The sequence below is a fragment of the Ursus maritimus genome, unplaced genomic scaffold (assembly GCF_017311325.1).
Source record: "Ursus maritimus isolate PB19 unplaced genomic scaffold, ASM1731132v1 scaffold_13, whole genome shotgun sequence".
Lineage (NCBI taxonomy): Eukaryota > Metazoa > Chordata > Mammalia > Carnivora > Ursidae > Ursus > Ursus maritimus.
This window is the reverse complement of record NW_024423675.1, coordinates 35544854-35564826: the sequence shown is the minus strand read 5'-3', so window position 1 is coordinate 35564826 and position 19973 is coordinate 35544854.

Here is a 19973-nt window from a genome sequence, read left to right as displayed (position 1 = left end):
GGAACTTTCATACATGACCAGTTCCAATAAACAGCTTGGGCACTGCCTCTTTAGTGGGAATCTCTGGGCAGAAACATAACACACATATTCCTGTCCTTCTGTTACTGGGGGAAAGTGTGCTCTGTGTGACTTCTCACTGGAGGGAAAGAGCATGTGCAAATACACATGCATTCCTCCAGATTCTGCCTGTGTCTTTTCCCCTTTTGTTCAGCTGTGTATTCGTACTACATCAGCGTAAAGAATCTTAGCCATGAGTACAGTTATATGCTGAATCTTATGAGTCTTCTAGAGCATGTTTAAACATAGGTCCCTGAATAAAAGCTCCAGATACCCATTAGTTATCTCTCACCAAAGGCTGAGAAAAAATGTTTTAAACATTTATTTAGTATGTCCAGTGAATGTAATAACTTCTAGCACTCATACTGAATCACGTATCTCTAGATCCTAGAGGAAAAGACAGTCTAACAGGCTTTAATTTCAGGTGTATAAGTTTCAACAATATAAAAAAGAAATTCCCTGTGATTATAATTTCATTATAAAGGAATGGACTGCTTTAAAGGGCTGAGTTTTCTTCATGCAGAGGCTATTGAACTAGTGTTTGGGGGTGGGGCGGGTAACGTAAAGGAAATTGATGTATTAGCTAACATATAAAATAGTTGAATTTTGCAACTCCTTCTGTGTCAGAATCTAAAAAATAGGTTAGCCTGGCCTATAATATTATAGATAAGACTACTGTCAACAGAAACCTTCCAGGGTTTCCTAACCTACATTGTGATTACAAAATATATCACCAATGATATTGGGGTACTCCCTTATCATTGAAAAAAAAAAGCTTGAATGTGTTGCATAAATAATATGAAGGTTGATGTACCAGGATTTATAATAATATGTCAATATATACTGAAAAAAACAAAGAATGTTCCATTTAGAAGTTTCTGTTGTAAGGAAGAAGCTTGAAGTGTGCTTATGTATCCAATAGACCAAGCCAGTCTATTGGCAAAAACTCCTAGTTAATTCCCAGTTTTCTTTCATCGATAGACTGTTAGCTGGGAACATGGGTATCCAGAATAAAGACCGCAATTCCACTATCCTTTGCATAAGCAACCACATTACTAGGTTCCAGCCACTGGGACATGAATGGAAATAGTGCGCATGTATCCTTTAAAAAAAGGGAAAGGCCACTTTTTCATCCCTTCCTCCATGTTGTGGCTTGGATTGTAGATGTGATGGCTACAATTCCATCTCGATGCTTATGGACAATGATACCATTACAATGCAAAGCTGGAGATTGCATGAATCCCAGAAGATTGTGCAACCACGAAATATAACTGAGTCCCTACATCTGGATTTGACCTAAGACAGAAACGACTTCCTATCTTATTTCTACCACAGTTATTTGGGTTTCACCCACACATAGTGAAAGTAATGTCTTCATGAACAAGCAGCACGCAAGTCTGATTATCAGCACCACTAGAAACCCCTGTTTCCCAGCAGGTCAAAAGTGAGGCTTACTTCTGGCATGGTCCACACTGAATATCCCTTAGCAGGATATGACCGCTTTACTCCTGTCATTTTATTTATCCAATGGTCTTCTGATCACTGATTATTCAACTTTCTAAATATATTAATATAAAGGGGAAGTGGTGAAAATTACTGTTTTATTCTGGATCAAGAATACAAGCATTTTGGATATCAAGAAAATATATTCCATCTTTATAAGAAAGTTAACATATGGATGTATACTATAAGACATTTTTCTAGAACCAAATGCCAACATCATACTTAATGGAAGATACCTGAGGAGTATTTCCTTTAAAGCCAACTATAGGATAAAAATAACCACTATAATTATAATCATCTAACATTTCTTTGCAGATATCATACAATTAAGTTAGCATAGATAAAGAAATTAGAGGTATAAAATTGTTAGGAAGAGACATTATTTTTGCAGATAATATGATACTATTTGGAAAATAGAGAGTACACTAAAGGGGTAGATTCAAAGAAAAAGAGAATTTCACAATTGGCCATGTACCAAATTAGTATATATATCAGTAGTTTTAATATAAAAACACTTAAAAGTACAAAGGAATAAATATATTGGAGGGATGGTCCCATTTAAAACGTCAACAAAGGAACTGAAATATCTAGGAATAAATTTAAATGTGTTAGATAAATATGGGAAAAAATCTTTAGACACATTCATGAGAGACACAAAATAGAACTGAACAAGTTTAAGTCACGCCATATCCTTAAACGAAAAAACTCAACATTATCAAGATGTTAATTTATAAATTCAACACAATCACAAGGAGAAATATAAACAGAATTTTTAGAAGTAGTACAGCTAAGTGTAAAGTCTCTTTAAAAAAGTTGAGAAAATAGGAAAACTCTAAACCTAATGGCTAATAAGAATGAGAGGCAACTTCCCCTAACCGATATTAAAACCTTAATGATTAAAGTACAATCCAAGAGTCATCCACGTCCAGAGTCATCAGTGGGATACTGTGACCATATGCATATAAGCAGACAGATCATTGGACTAAAGAAAAGAAAAAGGTTTTTTTTAAAAAACAAGACCTAGGGGCGCCTGGGTGGCACAGCGGTTAAGCGTCTGCCTTCGGCTCAGGGCGTGATCCCGGCGTTCTGGGATCGAGCCCCACATCAGGCTCCTCCGCTAGGAGCCTGCTTCTTCCTCTCCCACTCCCCCTGCTTGTGTTCCCTCTCTCGCTGGCTGTCTCTATCTCTGTTGAATAAATAAATAAATAAAATCTTAAAAAATAAATAAATAAATAAATAAAAATAAAATAAAAAACAAGACCTAAACCCAAAACAAGTGAGCAGTTACTGGGGAATTGTAGGGCTAGATCTGCACAGTCCTTATGGATGTGATAGGCTTTGGATTCCTACATACACTGGGAAAATAAGAATACGTGCGGAAGTAAGATATTTGTTAAAGACACTACAAGAAATCATTAAGTCAATAGAAGCAGCTGGATTTTCTAATCCAGAAAACTGTGAACAGCATATACAGGTGTATTGAACTAGTCAAAGAGAAACTAATTAGAAGCTTACAAGTAAGCCTCAAGTGAATGTTCAATTTATCATGGCATGGACTGCTAAGTACATACACCAATAGTCATTTTCTCTCTCTCTTAGTAAGGCAACAATGATGTTTTTAGCGCAGGATAGTCTTTCCAGGAATAAAGGTTATGTAAGTTCCTCTCACTTAAAGCAAGGTGTGGCTATGTGAGTCCAATCGACTGTGAGCCATAATGTGATGTTGCAACTGTCAGGAAATCTCCTTAAATGACAGTTTGTCTTTTCCTATTATTTTTCTTCCTTCTGCTGGCTGGAATAACTTGAGACTGACAAACCTGCTTAGATTGTGAAGTAGCAAAAAGGGTGACAGAATAACATAGAAGAACCTAGATTTCTGATATTCATGGAGCTCTAGACTAGTTTCTAAAAAAGAAATGAAATTTTTTCTTGTACAAGACAATGCTTTTTGCAGGATTTGTTGCTTATCTGAACTGACATTCTAATGATGTCTTTTAGTATCTCTCTGACTCTCTCCTTAACTGTAATGTAGACGTAGTGTTATATACTCTTATATCCACTAATTGTTACTGTTTCAAGTCGTTGGAACTTTGTGATAACATAGAAAACTGGATTCAATTGTTGGATAGAAAATTCGTATTTAAATGTGAAGCACAAACACAAAAGCAGCTCAATCCGTATTTGTGTTTGAAGCACATGCGTATATGCCATAACTCAAACTCCATAAGATCTGCATGAGATGAACGCTACTATCTACTTCATAAGAGGGACACCGAGGCTTATCAGGATCAAAGCACTTACCCAGAGTCACTCAGGATGCAGATGGGAAAGACTGATCCCAGGTCTGCCTGAAGTCAAAGTCAAGGCTTTTGTAGGCTGTACTATATTATGCCACAAAATAATAGTGCAAATCATATTATAGGAAAAAGCTTATTTAAGAAAGAAACTGTGCTTAAACAACTCAGCATTGTATTCATATCAAGGCATTTGTCAAGATTCTTTGCCTATAATGCTGATTGAAAGTATTAAATGACAAATGTTTGTGGAAACTGCCAAAAAATTAAAGCTGGAAGACATGTGTCCCCATTTCAACCTTGCACTAGCAGTGTGTACTTGGGGACTCTCATTCTAAATTTTTGCTGCAAAACAATGATAGTAAAACCATTTTTTACTTCTGCACAGTCATCGGGATATGTAGAGGAGAGGATTCAGATGAAAGGAGTAAGAGTATAAACCCACGCAAAAATAAAATCATAAAGCCATTTTTTATTAGAATTAAACACCAGTCGAGAATACGTTTGACCCACCTCCATATTCTAAGTATGTGCCTTGACTTATGCATGATTTGATTATATTCTTGAATTACTTTGGTGTTTTCATCCTTCTATTCCCCATGTTTGGTCAAACAGTAGAAACATTTAAAGGTTCTTTTTGTATATAAAGCACACGGTTTCATGTCATAGTAATCAATATAATTTCTTAAATGGCCTAAAAGAGAACATACGGTTGACTTTTCTAAAATAAAATATCCCCAAATACTTCCCTGACCTATACTTAAAAGCATATAAAATATATTTTATAGCTATTTTTAATCACATAAGATATATTTATACAAGTGTAATAGTGTAGCAGATAGGCCATATTTTTCCTGGTTAAATATTCCTTGGATGTACTTTCTGTCTGAAATGGGCTTTTATTAACTCCTGTGTAAAATTATCTTTATTCATTCCATTATGGCATGAAATATAAAAGGAAAAATGGAAAAACAAAAACAAACAACCAAACAAAAACCACCAAAACCGTATCTTTGTTGGAACAAAGGCATGGATGTATTTGAAAATTATTGACTATAAATTTAAGTAAAGATGTACCCTGAATGCATTGACTGGTGCAGGGTAAACTTTCTGTAAGATCTGGACCCACAACAGGGGACTATCACTGAACACCCACTATGAAATCCCGGAAGAAAGTGCAAAATAATCATGCTGACATGATTCTGATTATCTAACTCTTACTCCTTGATAGAGAGCACTGTCCCCATGACTCCCATCAGTTTTCTACAAGTCTTATTGGTTATCTCTTTAAATTTTTCCCCTTTTTCTTTAAATCTCTGACCTTACCTTATATTTTTGACAACTGAATTATAAGAGTTATCACTCCATTCCTGGAACACTAACAAGTTGGGGTACTGTTGTCCCTAAAGCTTTGTCCTCCTGACCCAATCCATCCTACACCATGCATTCCGAATAAGTCTCAGCACTGTCTTGATCTCGTTATGACCACTCCAAACATTACTTTAAATCCCACTATGCACTTGACCAAGTCAAGACTAGAGCAGTTTGCTTACTTGTGAGCTTCGCAACCTTGTCCAGCTATTCTCTATATCATGAAACAACACATTCATTGTTTCTTTGAATAAGCTATTTTGCTCTTTCCACTCTCTGTTTGATTATATCTTTCCCCTTCTCATCTCCACTTAACACTATCATAATTTTTATGTCAGTTCAAGTTCTGCCCTTCACAAGTCTTCTGTGATTCAGCACATTGCTTTGCATGCAGTAAATAACCCTTTCAATGTACTTAATTTCATTTATCGTTAGCAAATGAGATGTATTCTGAATAGGCCAGTGTAAGGAGGGGCAGGGATAGAAAGAGGAGCTCAGTTACTCTGAACAATAATGGATGATGTACTGTATCTTTTTTTCTCAGGATACTTTCAGGATTTTCTCTTTGTCTTTTGTTTTCAGCAGTTCAAACATAATATACTAATTATTTGTTTATGAATCCTCTTTGGTGTCTCCTGTGGTTCATGGGCCTGCAGTTTTATGTCTATCATTAATTCCAGAAAATTTTTAGCAATTAATACTTCAGATATTTCTTCCACCCCATTCTGTTTTTTCTGTTCTGTTTTTCCCCTACTCTATCTTTTGTTCATTTCAGTTTTGATAATTTCTATTCATCTATTTTCAAGTTCACCAGTTTTTGTTTCTCAGCAAAGTGTCATGATGAGCCTGTCATAGGCATTCTTCATCTCCGTTACTGTGCTGATTTTAAACATTTCCATGTATTTATCTCTTTGCTGAAATTACCTGTATGAGCTTATATGTTGACCACCTCTTCCTCTAGAGGCTTTAACATTCTAATCTACATATTTAAATTCCTTTTGAGATGGTTTAAACATCTAGGACATTTCTGAGTCTGGTGCTAATTTCTTTGTAGCTTTAGAGTACATTTATTTCCTCAATTTTTCTTATGCCTCAAATTTTTTGAACATGGCAACATATCAAAAAGAATAACAAATATTAATCTATCTTTGTACAAAGGTTACACTGAATTCTGTCTGAGCTATTGGAATTTAGGTCATCTCAGGGCACGGAAATACTGAAGCTGTAAAATGACAAATAGTTTTTGAGATAAATACTAGAGTTAAATAGTTTTTGCTTGAATGTGGACACACCTGACTTTCTGTTAGGCCTTTCGCGGGGATGTGATATTTGTTTTGTTGCTATGGTTGCACTCAGTGAACCAGAGGCTTCAAATTCCTGTAACGATAGTTTGTGTTTTGTACTGGGAGCAGGTTTGCCAGGCAATTTTTTTAAGTCTGTCTCCATCTTCATCTTTAGATTTTCCCTTTGTGCTATGCTATGCTTTGGGGAGAGTCAGCCTCTTTAGACCCCCCAGCAGTATTTCACATGTACTGTTACTTGATGTGTGTTAGCCTGGTGGAGGCGGGGGTGTTGGATGGTTTGTGGTTTGCCTTGACCAATAGAACGCAGTGAAAGCAATGGTGAGCAACTTCTCAGCCTAGACCTTAAGACACCTTGCAATTTCTGCTCTTAGCCTTTTAGAGAGCAGACACCATGTGAACCCAAGCTCCATCTAGCTTGCTGAAGAGGCACGTGGTGGAGAATCAGACAACAACCCACCAACCACCAAAACAGAGATCATTCTAGACCATCCAGTTTCAATTTAGCCACCAGATTGCTGAAGTCACATTACTGAGCCAAGGCTAGACCAATAGAAATCTGCCCAGCTAAGCCTAACCTTAACTGCTGACCCACAAATTTTGAACTCATAAGTGAATGTTGCTATAAGCTGCTAAGTTTTGGGATGGTTTGTAACATAGCAATAGACAATTGATACAAACGCACTAGTAATTTAGAATAAAAAAGTTTTTCAGAGTTTAGAAAGGTAATATTTGTGTTTTATAACCATAAGTAGAGTCTGAGCCAATATCCTGTAATCAAACACATTAAAGTGTATGTAGTGAAAGTATGAGCATTCACACTCAAGAAGTTAAATAAAGACTATAGTAATAGTCTATACTAACGTTGTGACATTAATTTATTTATATAAAACAAGACTGTTAAATGAAATAGTAGGGTGAGTATTGACTATAAATATTCTAGTACATCTTATTTATTCATAAAAAACATAATTCAGTTTCAATCTAAGATCTATACATACATATATGCATAAATATATACAGATATATTTAGACAAATGCATTAAATACTCATTGAATCTTGTCACTTGAGGACATTGAGGAATAGAGTTTACCACTGTTGACGTGACCATTGTCATCAGATTAATATTAGACATCTGATGATGTCTCAGGAATAGGACTTTCAAGTATGGAGCAACACTTGATAAGCAGTCTTTTTAAAAACTTCTTTCAGTGCCTTCTGTCTGTCATTAGTATAGACTTATGTCTAAGCAGTCTCTCTTCATTCTTTTTAAAGATTTTATTTATTTATTTGACAGACAGAGAGAGAGAGAGCACAAGCAAGGGGAGCAGCAGGCAGAGGGAGAGGGAGAAGCCGGTTCCCCACTCAGGAGGGAGCCCGAGCAGGACTCAATCCCAGGACCCTGGGATCATGACCTGAGCCAAAGGCAGACGCTTAATGACTGAGCCACCCAGGCGCCCCCATAATCTGGATCTTAAAAAATTTCTTGAGGGGCACTGGCTCAGTTGTTGGTAGTGCATGTGACTCTTGATCTCTGGGTGAGTTCAAGCCTCATGTTGGGCACAGAGCTTACTAAAAAAAATAAATAAATAAAATTTGAAACTTACTCTCTCAATGAAACTAGGTGTTATGTTCCCTATAGATGTTAAAGGAATTCTTTCCTCTTGATTAGTATACATTTCTCTGTGTAGGATTTAGCTTCCTTTCTGATCACCATTTTTAAAATGTTAACCTGGGACACCTGGGTGGCTCAGTCGTTAAGCGTCTGCCTTCGGCTCAGGGCGTAATCCCAGCGTTATGGGATCGAGCCCCACATCAGGCTCCTCCGCTGGGAGCCTCCTTCTTTCTCTCCTACTCCCCCTGCTTGTGTTCCCTCTCTCTCTGGCTGTCTCTCTGTCAAACAAATAAATAAAAGCTTTAAAAAAAAATGTTAAAATGTTAACCTATCTTCAACACAGCACAATCCCTGCTCCTCTCTGCAGCTTTCCATATCTACATGAGAAGCCTTCTTCCTCTAAGCTCAGGTAATGGACCACTAGATGGGCACTTTGAATAGTGTTGCATTGGTATTTACATTTACATACCATTTGGCTTTCATGATTTGGAGTATAAACAATCATTATAAATAAATAAATCCATGTTCACACAACCTAAAGTATATTATAAAGTGTTGGTGTTCACAAGATAGTTCCATTGCAGACCCTATTGTATTTGATGCATCCCATTACTTATTAGGCCTTAATTAGATTTAATTGTGTCTAACAATTACAATTCTGTGTGTAAAATGTGTGCTTGCTTTTGGGTGGTTTTCTATAGATGTGAATTATGCTCGGTTGGTTGATAATGTTAATCAATTCTTCTGGGTCATTCTTAATTTTCTTCCTAGTTGTTCTCTTCATTATTGAGAGTGTGGTACTGAAGTTCCAACTAATGTTGAATTGTAAATTTCTTCCTTTAATTCTGTTAGATTCTGTTTCATTTATTTTCGTGCTCTAGTCATAGATGTGTACATATTTATAATTTTAAATTAATTGATTTATAATTGCTATTTCTTCCTAACAAATTGACTCTTTTGTAGTTTCTGGGAAAAGTCTGCTGGGACTTTAATTAGAATTGCATTCAATTAGAGAATTGGAATTTTAACCACACTGAGGTTTCTAATTGATAATCATGGTATGTATATCTTTTCATTTATTTATGTCTTTTGTAATTTCTTCAGCAATGTTTATAGTTGTCAGTATTTATCTTTTGCATATATTTTTGGTAAATGTATCCCTAAAAATTTATGTCTGGGAGAGTATTATAAGCAAATTTTAAAAATTAATGTAATTTCCAATTGTTCATTGCTAGTATGAAGGAATACAATTAAACTTTGTATATTGACCGCGACACCCTTTGGTCTTGCTAAATGTATGCAGTAGCTTCTTTTTTAAGATCCCTTAGTATTTTTCTCTACAAAATCATATCGTCTGAGAAGAAAGACACTTGTTTTTAGTTTTTCAATCTACACCATTGAATTTTTCTTATTTTATTTTACTACCTATGAACTCCAATAAAATATAGAAGTGGTAAGAGTGGATATTTTTGCTTAGATTCTGATCTTAAGTGAAATGCAGTCCTCGCCATTAAATGTTACCCATAGATTTTTCACAGATGTAATTCTTCATTTTGTGAAAGTAACTTTCTTTTTTTTTCTTCTTTTTTTCATAATAATATTTTTATTATATTATGTGATTCGCCATACAGTACATCCCTGGTTTTTGATGTAAATGATTCATTAGTTGCGTGTAACACCCAGTGCACCATGCAATACGTGCCCTCCTTACTACCCATCACCGGTCTATCCCATTCCCCCACCCTCCTCCCCTCTGAAGCCCTCAGTTTGTTTTTCAGAGTCCATAATCTCTCATGCTTCATTCCCCCTTCTGATTCCCCCCCCCTTTCTTTAGCCCTTTCTTCTACCGATCTTTCTAGTTCTTATGTAACTTTCTATTCCTGGTCTCCTTATTTTTAATCAAAAAATATGCTGAATTTTGTCAAGTGAGATTTCTAAACCTATGGGGATGATCTTACATTTTCCCCCCAAATCCTGTTAATATAATAAATTATATTAGTTAATTTTCAAAGAGCAAATTAAGCTACCATGCTAGAATGAACTATATTTGTCCATAATGTAGGAGCCCCTTCCTTTTTTTAAATATACATTTACTGCTTTATTATAAAGGATACAGCACAGGAACAGCCAAATGAAACAGATGCATTTGGCCAAGGTATGGTGGGGGGGGAGAGGGGCGTGGCGCTTCCTTGCCCTCTCTGGATGCAACATCCTTCCAGCCCCTGCATGTATTCACCAACCTGGAAGCTGCATGGACCCTTTTTATATGTTGCTGGATTCAATCTGCTAATATTACAATTAGTTTGTTTGTATCTGCTCACGAGGCACATTGGACTGTAATTTCCTGTTCTTGTTTTCCGTGATGATAACAGGGTAATGCGGTCCTCATAAATGACTTGATAATTACTCTCTTCTCTTATTTTCAGAAAGAGTTTGTGTAAGATTGTATTTTTCTTTCCTCACATGTCTGAGAAAATTCACTGATGAAAACATCTGGACCTGGAAAGTTTTTATTGTGTGCAGGGAAAGATATTTTTAAATTACATCTCCCATTTCTTTATATAGCATATAAATATTCAGATTTTCTATTTATTTTTGTGCCAGTTTTGTGTTTTAATCTTTCAAGAAATTTATCAGTTTTACCTGTTTTCAAACTTGCCTAAGTTTTTGTGTTATTATCTTTTAAATGTTGGTAGAATATGTCGTGATATCTCGTCTCATTCCCGATGTTGGCAATTTCTTATTCTTTTTTTCTTCACTAATCAAACTGCACATTTATCAGTTGTATCGAATTCTGAAAATCATTGATTCCGTTGATTTTCTTTGTCGTTCACTCATTTTATATTTAATTGATTTGCATTTTTAGTGTTTCCTTTCTATTTACCGTTCTTTGTGTTTGACTTGATGTCCTTTTCATAGTTTCAGAAACCAGTTTAGGCCATTAATGGTGAGCCTTTAAAAATTTGTATATAGGTGTGCAAGTTTTATATAAGTGTGTATAAGTGTACTCTCTTCTAAGCTTCTAGCTTCTAAGCTAACTGCTTTAGTTGCATCTCACAAATTTTGATGTGTTGTACTGATTTTCACTGAATCCAAATTCTTTCTAATTTACATTATGCCTGCTTCTTTAGCTCATGACATATCTAAAAGTGTGTTGTAATTTTTTTTAAGTATTGGGGGGATATTCCAGATACCCTTTTTAATTGAGTTTTAACTTAGTTCTATAGTCTCTGGAATGAGTTATTGTAAAGAATATGTATTACATATTTTGAATCTTTTTATATATCAAGATTTGTTGTTGTTGGTTCTTTTGATTGACCACAGAATATTTCAATAGCACTTGAAAAGAATGTGTGTTCTTACAATGTTGAGTGTATGGAAATACCTCAGCAGCAAGATAAACAGGTCAGGTATACTTCAACACCCAGAGCTTCTGTTTGTAGTGTAAATTCAATGCCATGATTACACATGAAAAGACCTGGGAAATATGGTCTAGGAATTCTGCATTTCTCTGCTAAAATTCCAAATCTGTCTTTTTTTTTTTTAATTCATTTGAGAGAGAGAGGGAGAGAGGGAGAGAGAGTGCACAAGCAGGGGGAGAGGCAAAGGGGAGAAGCAGAGCCCCCGCTGAGCAGGGACCCTGATGTGGGACTTGATCCCAGGAACCTGGGATCATGACCTGAGCCGAAGGCAGACACTTAACCATCTGAGCCACCCAGGCGCCCCCAAATCCTGTCTTCTTGTTACAGAGGTGCCAAGTCCCTTTCTCCTTCCAGTCTGGAAACAGTTCTTCAAAAGCACATGAATCAAGGCAAGCTTGTGAGAAAGTCTGAGCTCCACTTTGAACGGCTTTCTCTGCTAGACACACACACATGTCCTTTTCACGTTTAGCAGCCGTGCTTCAGAGGAACAGCTGCAGAAAGCCCTGTAGGACCTAACCAAATATACTACTACATGAGCTTTCGCAATCCTCTCCACGTTCGTTGTCCATTGCTCATCTTTACGCTGAGAAGAAATAGAATAAAGAGTAGTGATTTGAGGTACAACAGAAGTTGAAGACCTGTTTGTACTGCACAGAGATAAATAACTTTTCTTAAGTTTTAAGGCATGAAAATACTGATAACACTGGACAGTTCAGCTTGCTAGTTTACCCACATGGTCACAGTAACCAGAACTGTCTCAATTGGACACAGCCAGAGGACTGTCTGTGGCTTGCCACCACCACCTGCTGAGAAGCACTGACCCCTCTCGTACCAGCTTAGTCATTTCTTGCCTCTCCCTCTGCACCTGCTGCACACATGGTATGCAAACCAGTAGAGACTTTCAGTCACATATGGAGCTAGGGAAAGAAATGAGCCCCCAAATCCCAGCATGCCCCAAACTTCAGGTCGTGGGTTGGGCACGTGCTTCCTTCTCACCTAGTCATGGTGAGTCTAGGACCCAGGTGGGAGAGGCCCACCTTCACCGAGCCTTTGTGCTACTCTTGTCATACATTTGATTTCTACATGTGTTATAAACCACCCTGCCAACTAATTATTATTTTTGCTTTAAACAGTCACTTATACTTTAAAGGTTTTTTTTAATGAGGAAAAATGTCTTCCATATTTTCTGCATGAATGTCGTGTCCAGTGCCCTTTCTCCTTGGGTGTCATTAAGCATCAGCTACCTGGAGCTGGTTTTGTCCAGCCTTTTGATGTTTCACCTTATTTTTGCCTAAGTTGTGTCAAGGGATAGACTCCAGTGAGCTCTATACAGATTTCTGGAGTCCTCTCTGATATTCTGTGATGCAAGTGCCAGCTGCCTGGCCTCCCTAAACTCTGTTCTCTACATCCTGCACTCAACTTGTTGCCATGTTCTGCTTGGGCTCCCCTTATTTGCCCTTTGGTCAGGAAAGTGCCTCATGGCAGGAAGCCTGGGCACCTTGAGAGCTCATCCTTTATGTTTTGCTTTTCTCGGGAATAGCAGTCCTGTGTTTCCTGGTACCGTGTCCGAAACCATGGTTACTGTTTATTTTGTTTTATTTTTCATTTGTTTACAAAGAGAAGACAAATCCAGTACCAACTTGTCTAACATGGTTAGAGGATGAGTGTTTAATTTTTGTAGCTACACTTTATTAGTGTTAAAGGCAGTTACTTTATATTCTCAGTTACTAGGTTTTAATTTTTCTTTTAATCATAAGTAGATGTTGAACTTTATCTTATTTGTGCCTTGGATAATTACATTTTATTTAATCTATTAGTATGACAAATTGCAGATACGAATTTCTCTAATATTAATCCTTTTATTCTTTAGTTACACTTGAGTTATGTTTTCTCTCTTTTTAACTCCTATTTGACTCAATGTGATAATGTTTTGTTAGGATATTTGGATCTCTATTCATATGTAAAATGGGCTTTTTATTTTCCTTTCTCATGATAGCTTTGTCTGTTTTTGTTATTAGGCTTCTGATCTCTAAAACAGCATCACCCAACAGAACTTTCTGTAATGATGGAAAAGTTCTATTATCTGTGATGTCCAGTATGATAGCCAGTAATCCCAGGTAGCTACTGAGCATTTAGAAATATGACTGGTGTAACTGGGGAAATGAATTTGCATTTTATTCAACTCTAAATAGTCACATATGGTTAGTGGCAACGGTATTGGAGAGCACGGTTCTAGAATACACTGACATTATTCTCACTTAATCCATTATTCCATTATAGAGTTCAAATAAAGTCAGAATTATATGCTTCTTAAAATTTTGCTAAAACCTGCCTTTACAATCTGTTTCTTATGTGTGAAGATGTTTAACTACTTTTTAAATTAGAAAATAGGGAAAGGGTGGTTGAAACCTTATATTTCATCTTAAGGAAGTTCTGGTAAATGTTTTTCTATGAATTTAACTATGTCATCAAGTTTTCCAGTTTGATTGAATATATATGTAACGACTGTCTCCTATCTTAATAATAATTTATATTTAGAGATTATTTTATCTGATGGTATAGATATAGGAACTCTCGTATTCATCTATTTCTACCATCTTAATTTTTTATTTCATCTTTGTCACAGTTCGCCAGAATTTCAGACTTCTCTCTACTTTAAAAATACAGCCTCCCTCAATAATAAGTTAACTCATTCTCCAACCCCTCCAGCTCCCATTATGTTGATGCCATCTACCATTTTCATTTTGGATATATGCATATATTTTAAGTTATGTTTATATATAAATATATGGTATATAAAATATGTGCATATAATTTATATATTTACAATATACATTATACACATACGTACTTTCATTGTTTATCTTTGGTATTTTTCTAAGACAAAAAGAAATTTTACCAGGGTTTTTGATTAATTTTATTCATTTGCCGACATGAGCTTCATAGATCTCCTGCAACATCTCTTAGACTTATCCTTTCTCTTGTTTAAAATACTTGATCCAAAACTCATTCAATGCTAGTCTTTGTGCAAAATTTTGAAGGCCTTAGAGTTCAGAAAAAAAACTTAGTTATGTCCTGAAATTCAATTGACAGTTTGACTACCTATAAAATTTAGGATCTATGGGTTTTCCTTCAGTGCTTTGAAAACATTACTCCATTGTCCCCTTGCATGCACTTAGTGGTGAAATAGCTAAGACGTTTGATTATTGTATGTGATTTGATATTTCTTTGCAAGTTTTTAGAATGTATCATGATTTTTTATATTCTTAAATTCATTATTATATATCTAAGTGTGATTTTCTCTTTTTTTCCCCTCTTCTACTTTACTTTTTCATCATTTTTTAAAATTCTAAGAGGTGTATGTTTTTATCTAAATATCTTAAAACACGTTTTTGGTCCCATTTTTCTGTGGGTATTAGCAGTCTCCATATTTCTTAGTTTTTATTTTAACATTTTCTGTCTTTTTTCATCACTGAAAGTGTTTCGTCATCTGGTTTCCAATTTCATAAAATTGTTCATCAAGGGTCTCCATTCTGTTTCTTATCTGATTTATTGTGGGGTTTTTTTAGCCAGTGTAATTCTCATACCCAATGTTCTGTTGGGTCCTTTTTTATATTTTATTGTGTTATGCTAGTAATGTCTTATCTTGTTCAGTATGTTTATAGGTTAATTATAACTTCTCTTACCATTTATTCTAATGATTTCATTTCTAATGTAATCCGTGGTCCAATATGTCCCTTTTCCTTTGAAATACCCCTGCCCACTGTGTTTTGTCCATAAATCGGGTTCTCCTGGAAGCTTAACTCCTTTTGTTGTGTAGTGTCAGACTGCATTTGTGGGTGAGAAGTAGATAAGCCTTGAGTAGAAAAGCCCCAACCCCAGCAGAAAACCCCAATCAACTACTTCTTACCTAGTAAAACAACTCTTCAGTTGAGGATTGTATCCTTTGTTCCCAGAGAGAAACAGAATATGGAAAAGTTTCTCTTTAGGTTATAGTTGATCAATCCAGGTAGTTTGAAAGAAGAAACACGAGGATGTGACTTTCAGAAGTCAATCCACTCCCTCCTGTTTTCTCAGCTTCTCCTAAGCAGGGGTCTTGTATGCTGCCCTGATTTCTTCCTTAGTAAATGGCAGGAATTAAGGTAGGTTCTCTTTCTCTCTGTTTGGCTTCCTCCTGCCCCAAGTGCAAGCCACCGTCACCATCACAGTCACCCCAGAGATTTCTCCATTTTTCCACTTTCTCTTGGTGTTTTTTCTATAGGTTAGTCTGGGAGGAGGGAATCAGGAATTATCCCAATTCAACGTTTTGGTAGGAAAAGGAAACAAAACTGAAATCTGATTAGAACTTTCTCCAATTACCCTACATGCCACTCTGTATTACCATTCATACTCAGTTATGTCTTTTTTAAGGTTTATTTATTTAACTAATCTTCGCACCCAACGTGGGGCTCAAACTCACAACCCCAAGATCAAGAACCACACGCTCTATCTACGGGGCTCGCCAGGCACCCCTCAGTTACGTCATGTAAATTCCTCTAACTGGGATTTCTGGATCCAAGGGCATGAACATTTGTAAGGGTTTGATATATACACTCAAATTGCTGTGAAAAAAATCTGCAGTAATTTGCCATATAACAGCAATGACAAGTGTCTGTTTTGTCCCTCCAGGTCTAACACTGGTCTGATAGTTTCTACATATCTTCCCCTGGTTTGATAAATCAAAAAATTTTACTGTTCATTTTTTATTCTTGTGATGATAAACAGTTTTGTAAATTTTTTTAGCCATTTGCATGTCTTCATTATTGACTTTTCTCATCCCATCTTTTGCCCACTTTTTCTATAGGCCTATTTAGTTTTTTCTTATTGAATTGCATATGTTAGAAAGCAGTAAGACTGCTTGATGATTATTTCTCTGCTTCTGGGGCACCTGGGTGGCTCAGTTGGTTAAGCGGCTGCTTTCGGCTCAGGTCATGATCCCAGGGTCCTGGGACCAAGCCCCCCATCAGGCTCCCTGCTCAGCGGGGAGCTTGCTTCTCCCTCTCCCTTCACCCGCTGCTCTCCCTGCTTGTGCTCTCTCTCTGTCAAATAAATAAATAAAATCTTTTAAAAGAGAGAGAGAGAGATAATTTCTCTGCTTCTTCAAATTTAGCTCTACAACTATCTATCAGCAAAATGTGTGTATTTTTTAAAATATTTTCACTTTTTCAGGCATGTGTTCATATTCTCTGAGTGGCACACAAGTACACAGATTTTACCAATTGTCCTATTGAGTCCTGTTTTATAAAATAGGTATGAATTGGCCCATTGGGAATATTCTCTGCCTGACGTTCAAGTTGACAATAGGGTTTTTTTTTTTCTCTTGCTTCAATTTATTGTAACTTTATCTTACATTATTATGTTCTATCGCTTGCAATCACCCTACTGTCCCAGCAATAGTACTCCATTGTATTTTGCCTTAGCTTGTCATTGTGATACAGGAAGTGCCTCCGTGGTCTGTTGTGCTGTTCATGCTTTCTTAATCTGCTCTACCTGAAAGAGCTTGTGGATGTGAGACTCTATTATATGGAGACCAATACATTCTGCTCTTCTAATGCCACAAGCGTGAGATAGTGGATGGCCCATTTCCAGACCAGGATTATTTAAACAATGAACTTTTTAGATGTTTTGCTGAGTATATCCAGGCTGCTCAGAGCATACTCAGAGCTCCACATTTTATCACCTCTGATCATCAGTGTCTTTAATCAGCTATACTGCCTTTGTCACTTTTAACACGTTTTTGGCACTTCCACTATAAGCGGGCACTACACTTAAAAGTATCATGTTGAAATCTGCTTTTCTAACTTTGTGCCTTTATTATGTTTATGGTTTGTTTGTTTGTTTCCTTAATTCATCCCACTTGTTCTTCAGCTTCAAGAGGTTTCATTTTGTATAGAAAATCTGCCTGAAAAAGAGCCATCTTTGTTTCTGGTTCAGTGGCTTCCCTACAAAACTTTGGTTTATTTTCTCATTTTTACTACTGACATTACTGCTCAAACTCAGAGAGCTATGTTATGGGTCATAAATAATATTGATGGCTGAGTATAGGAGACGGCTGGGAGAGGTCTGCGTATGTGCATCATATCAGTTTAGAAGTTCTTGTTTTTAAGTTTCTATATCAATAAAATAGTATATCATTTGTTCTGAACTATCCGAGATCTCCAAAGAGTGTCAGATACCTTCATCTGCCCATTGTACTTCTGTCAGCTAAATCCTGCCCAAATTGCCTCTTTAGTGCACAAGGCCTTAGAATGCATTATTTTCTAATTATTACAGCCATGAAATATTTTTGGGCTCTACTATACCCACCCGTAAAAGTCAGAAAATAAGTCGTTTTGTAGAGAAATAAGCTGCTACCATTTATTTGAAAATAAATTTTTCTTTCTTGTGACCCAGCAGTTGCACTACTAGATATTTACCCAAAGGATACAAAAATGCAGAGGCAAAGGGGCACGTGCACACTAACATTTATAGCAGCATTATCAACAATAGCCACACTATGGAAAGAGCCCAAAAGTCCATTGGCTGATGAATGAGTAAAAAAGATGTGGTATATATACACAATGGAGAATTACTCAGCCATCAAAAAGAATGAAATCGTGTTATTTGAAATGACATGGATGGAGCTAGTGTATTACGCTAAGCAAAAATAAGTGAGTCAGAGAAAGACAAATACCACGTGATTTCACTCATATGTGGAATTTAAGAAACAAAACAGACGAACATATGGGAGGGGTAAAAAAGAAAACAAATGAAAAAAGAGAGAGGGAAGCAAACCATAAAAGACTCTTAAAGATAGAGAACAACCTGAAAGTTGATGGAGGGAGGTGGGTGGCGGATGAGCTAGGCGGGTGATGGGTATTAAGGAGGACACTTGTCATGATGAGCATTGGGTGTTGTATGTAAGTGATGAATTACCGAATTCTACTCCCGAAACCAATATTGCTCTGTATGTTAACTAACTAGAATTTGAATAAAAATTTGAAGAGAAAAAAAATAAATAAACTTTTCTCTCTGGGAAGAAGTAGGATGACAAGACCTTCCTCTTCATGCCAGTGATTGCCAAGTAACAGTCTGACCTTTAGGAGTTATGCAATTTCACACCACGGATGATTTATTCCTGTGTCTCCTCATACAACAATTGCAGGTGCTTCTGTTCTCAGTGGGAAGCAAGAGTGCCACCTCATACCTGTCTCACTAGCCTCTCTCACACCACAGCACATCAGAAAGCTCCTTAGGAGATTTCCTCCAGAACTTGTGGTCAGTTGTCCTAGTGTGCTAGAGAGAGCTGTCCTCCAATGACTTTTGTTTACTCTGATGTATCTGAATGTTTTTATAAATCTCAAAAACATAAAAGTTAGGGGGAAAAGGAACTACGACATACGACTTCTTATTGCTACTATTTTCTTTCCTACCCATATCTTTGGGGCAGGAAGGAAAGGGCTTCAGGATTTTTACTTTTTCTGTATCATGTACTATTACATTGTAGATTATATGGCAAAAGGAGTGTCTCTTTTACACTACTTAATAACTCAATGAACTGAGGTAACCAAGATACTCCACATATAAAAATGCTGGCGTTCTGCTTACGCTTAGGTAGAAGCCATGTGAAAATACCACTCTCACAGTAAGAAACAAAAGTCATATATAATCTACAAAATCGTCACTTAATTTGAGCCCATTGGAGAAATGCAATCAAAAGCAACGAGGTGAACTAAATTCTAGAGAACATCAAGCCCTTCTAAGGAAAGATGAGATATACAGTATTGCCTTTGGAGAGCACAGGGTAAGAAGTGGCAGCCATAATGTGGGTAAGAGGAAGACAACTGAAATGTTAAATTCTTTTTTTATTTTATTTTATTTATTTGAGAGAGACAGACACAGAGAACACAAGTGGGATAAAGGGCAGAGGAAGAAGCAGGCTCCCCGCTGAGCAAGGAGCCCGATGCGGGGCTCGATTCAGGGACCCTGGAATCATGACCTGAGCCAAAGGCAGCCACTTAACCAACTGAGGCACCCAGGCACCCTGAAATGTTAACAAATTCTTAAAAGTGTTCTGTGAGTGAATGAGACAGTGTAGAATCTCTGGGTCCCCTGCCACAGTAAGACTATAGATTCACTCAGCAACTCTTTTCCTTGAGCTTCATCACATAGCTCCTGAAAACGATTTGGTGCTGGCCAGGAGACCTCCAGGAGGTCCCTCCGTAGCTTGGAACTGCACGCGGTGGGTGTCTGCTGCTGATAGACCGGTGCAGTATTCATCAGACCATTCTCTCATATGAAGCACAAATCCTCTGATGCCACAGGAGGGCAGAAAACCCTCTTGTCCCCGGGGTGCAGGAAAAGGTGGCTTGCTGCTGAGGAAGAAAAAGA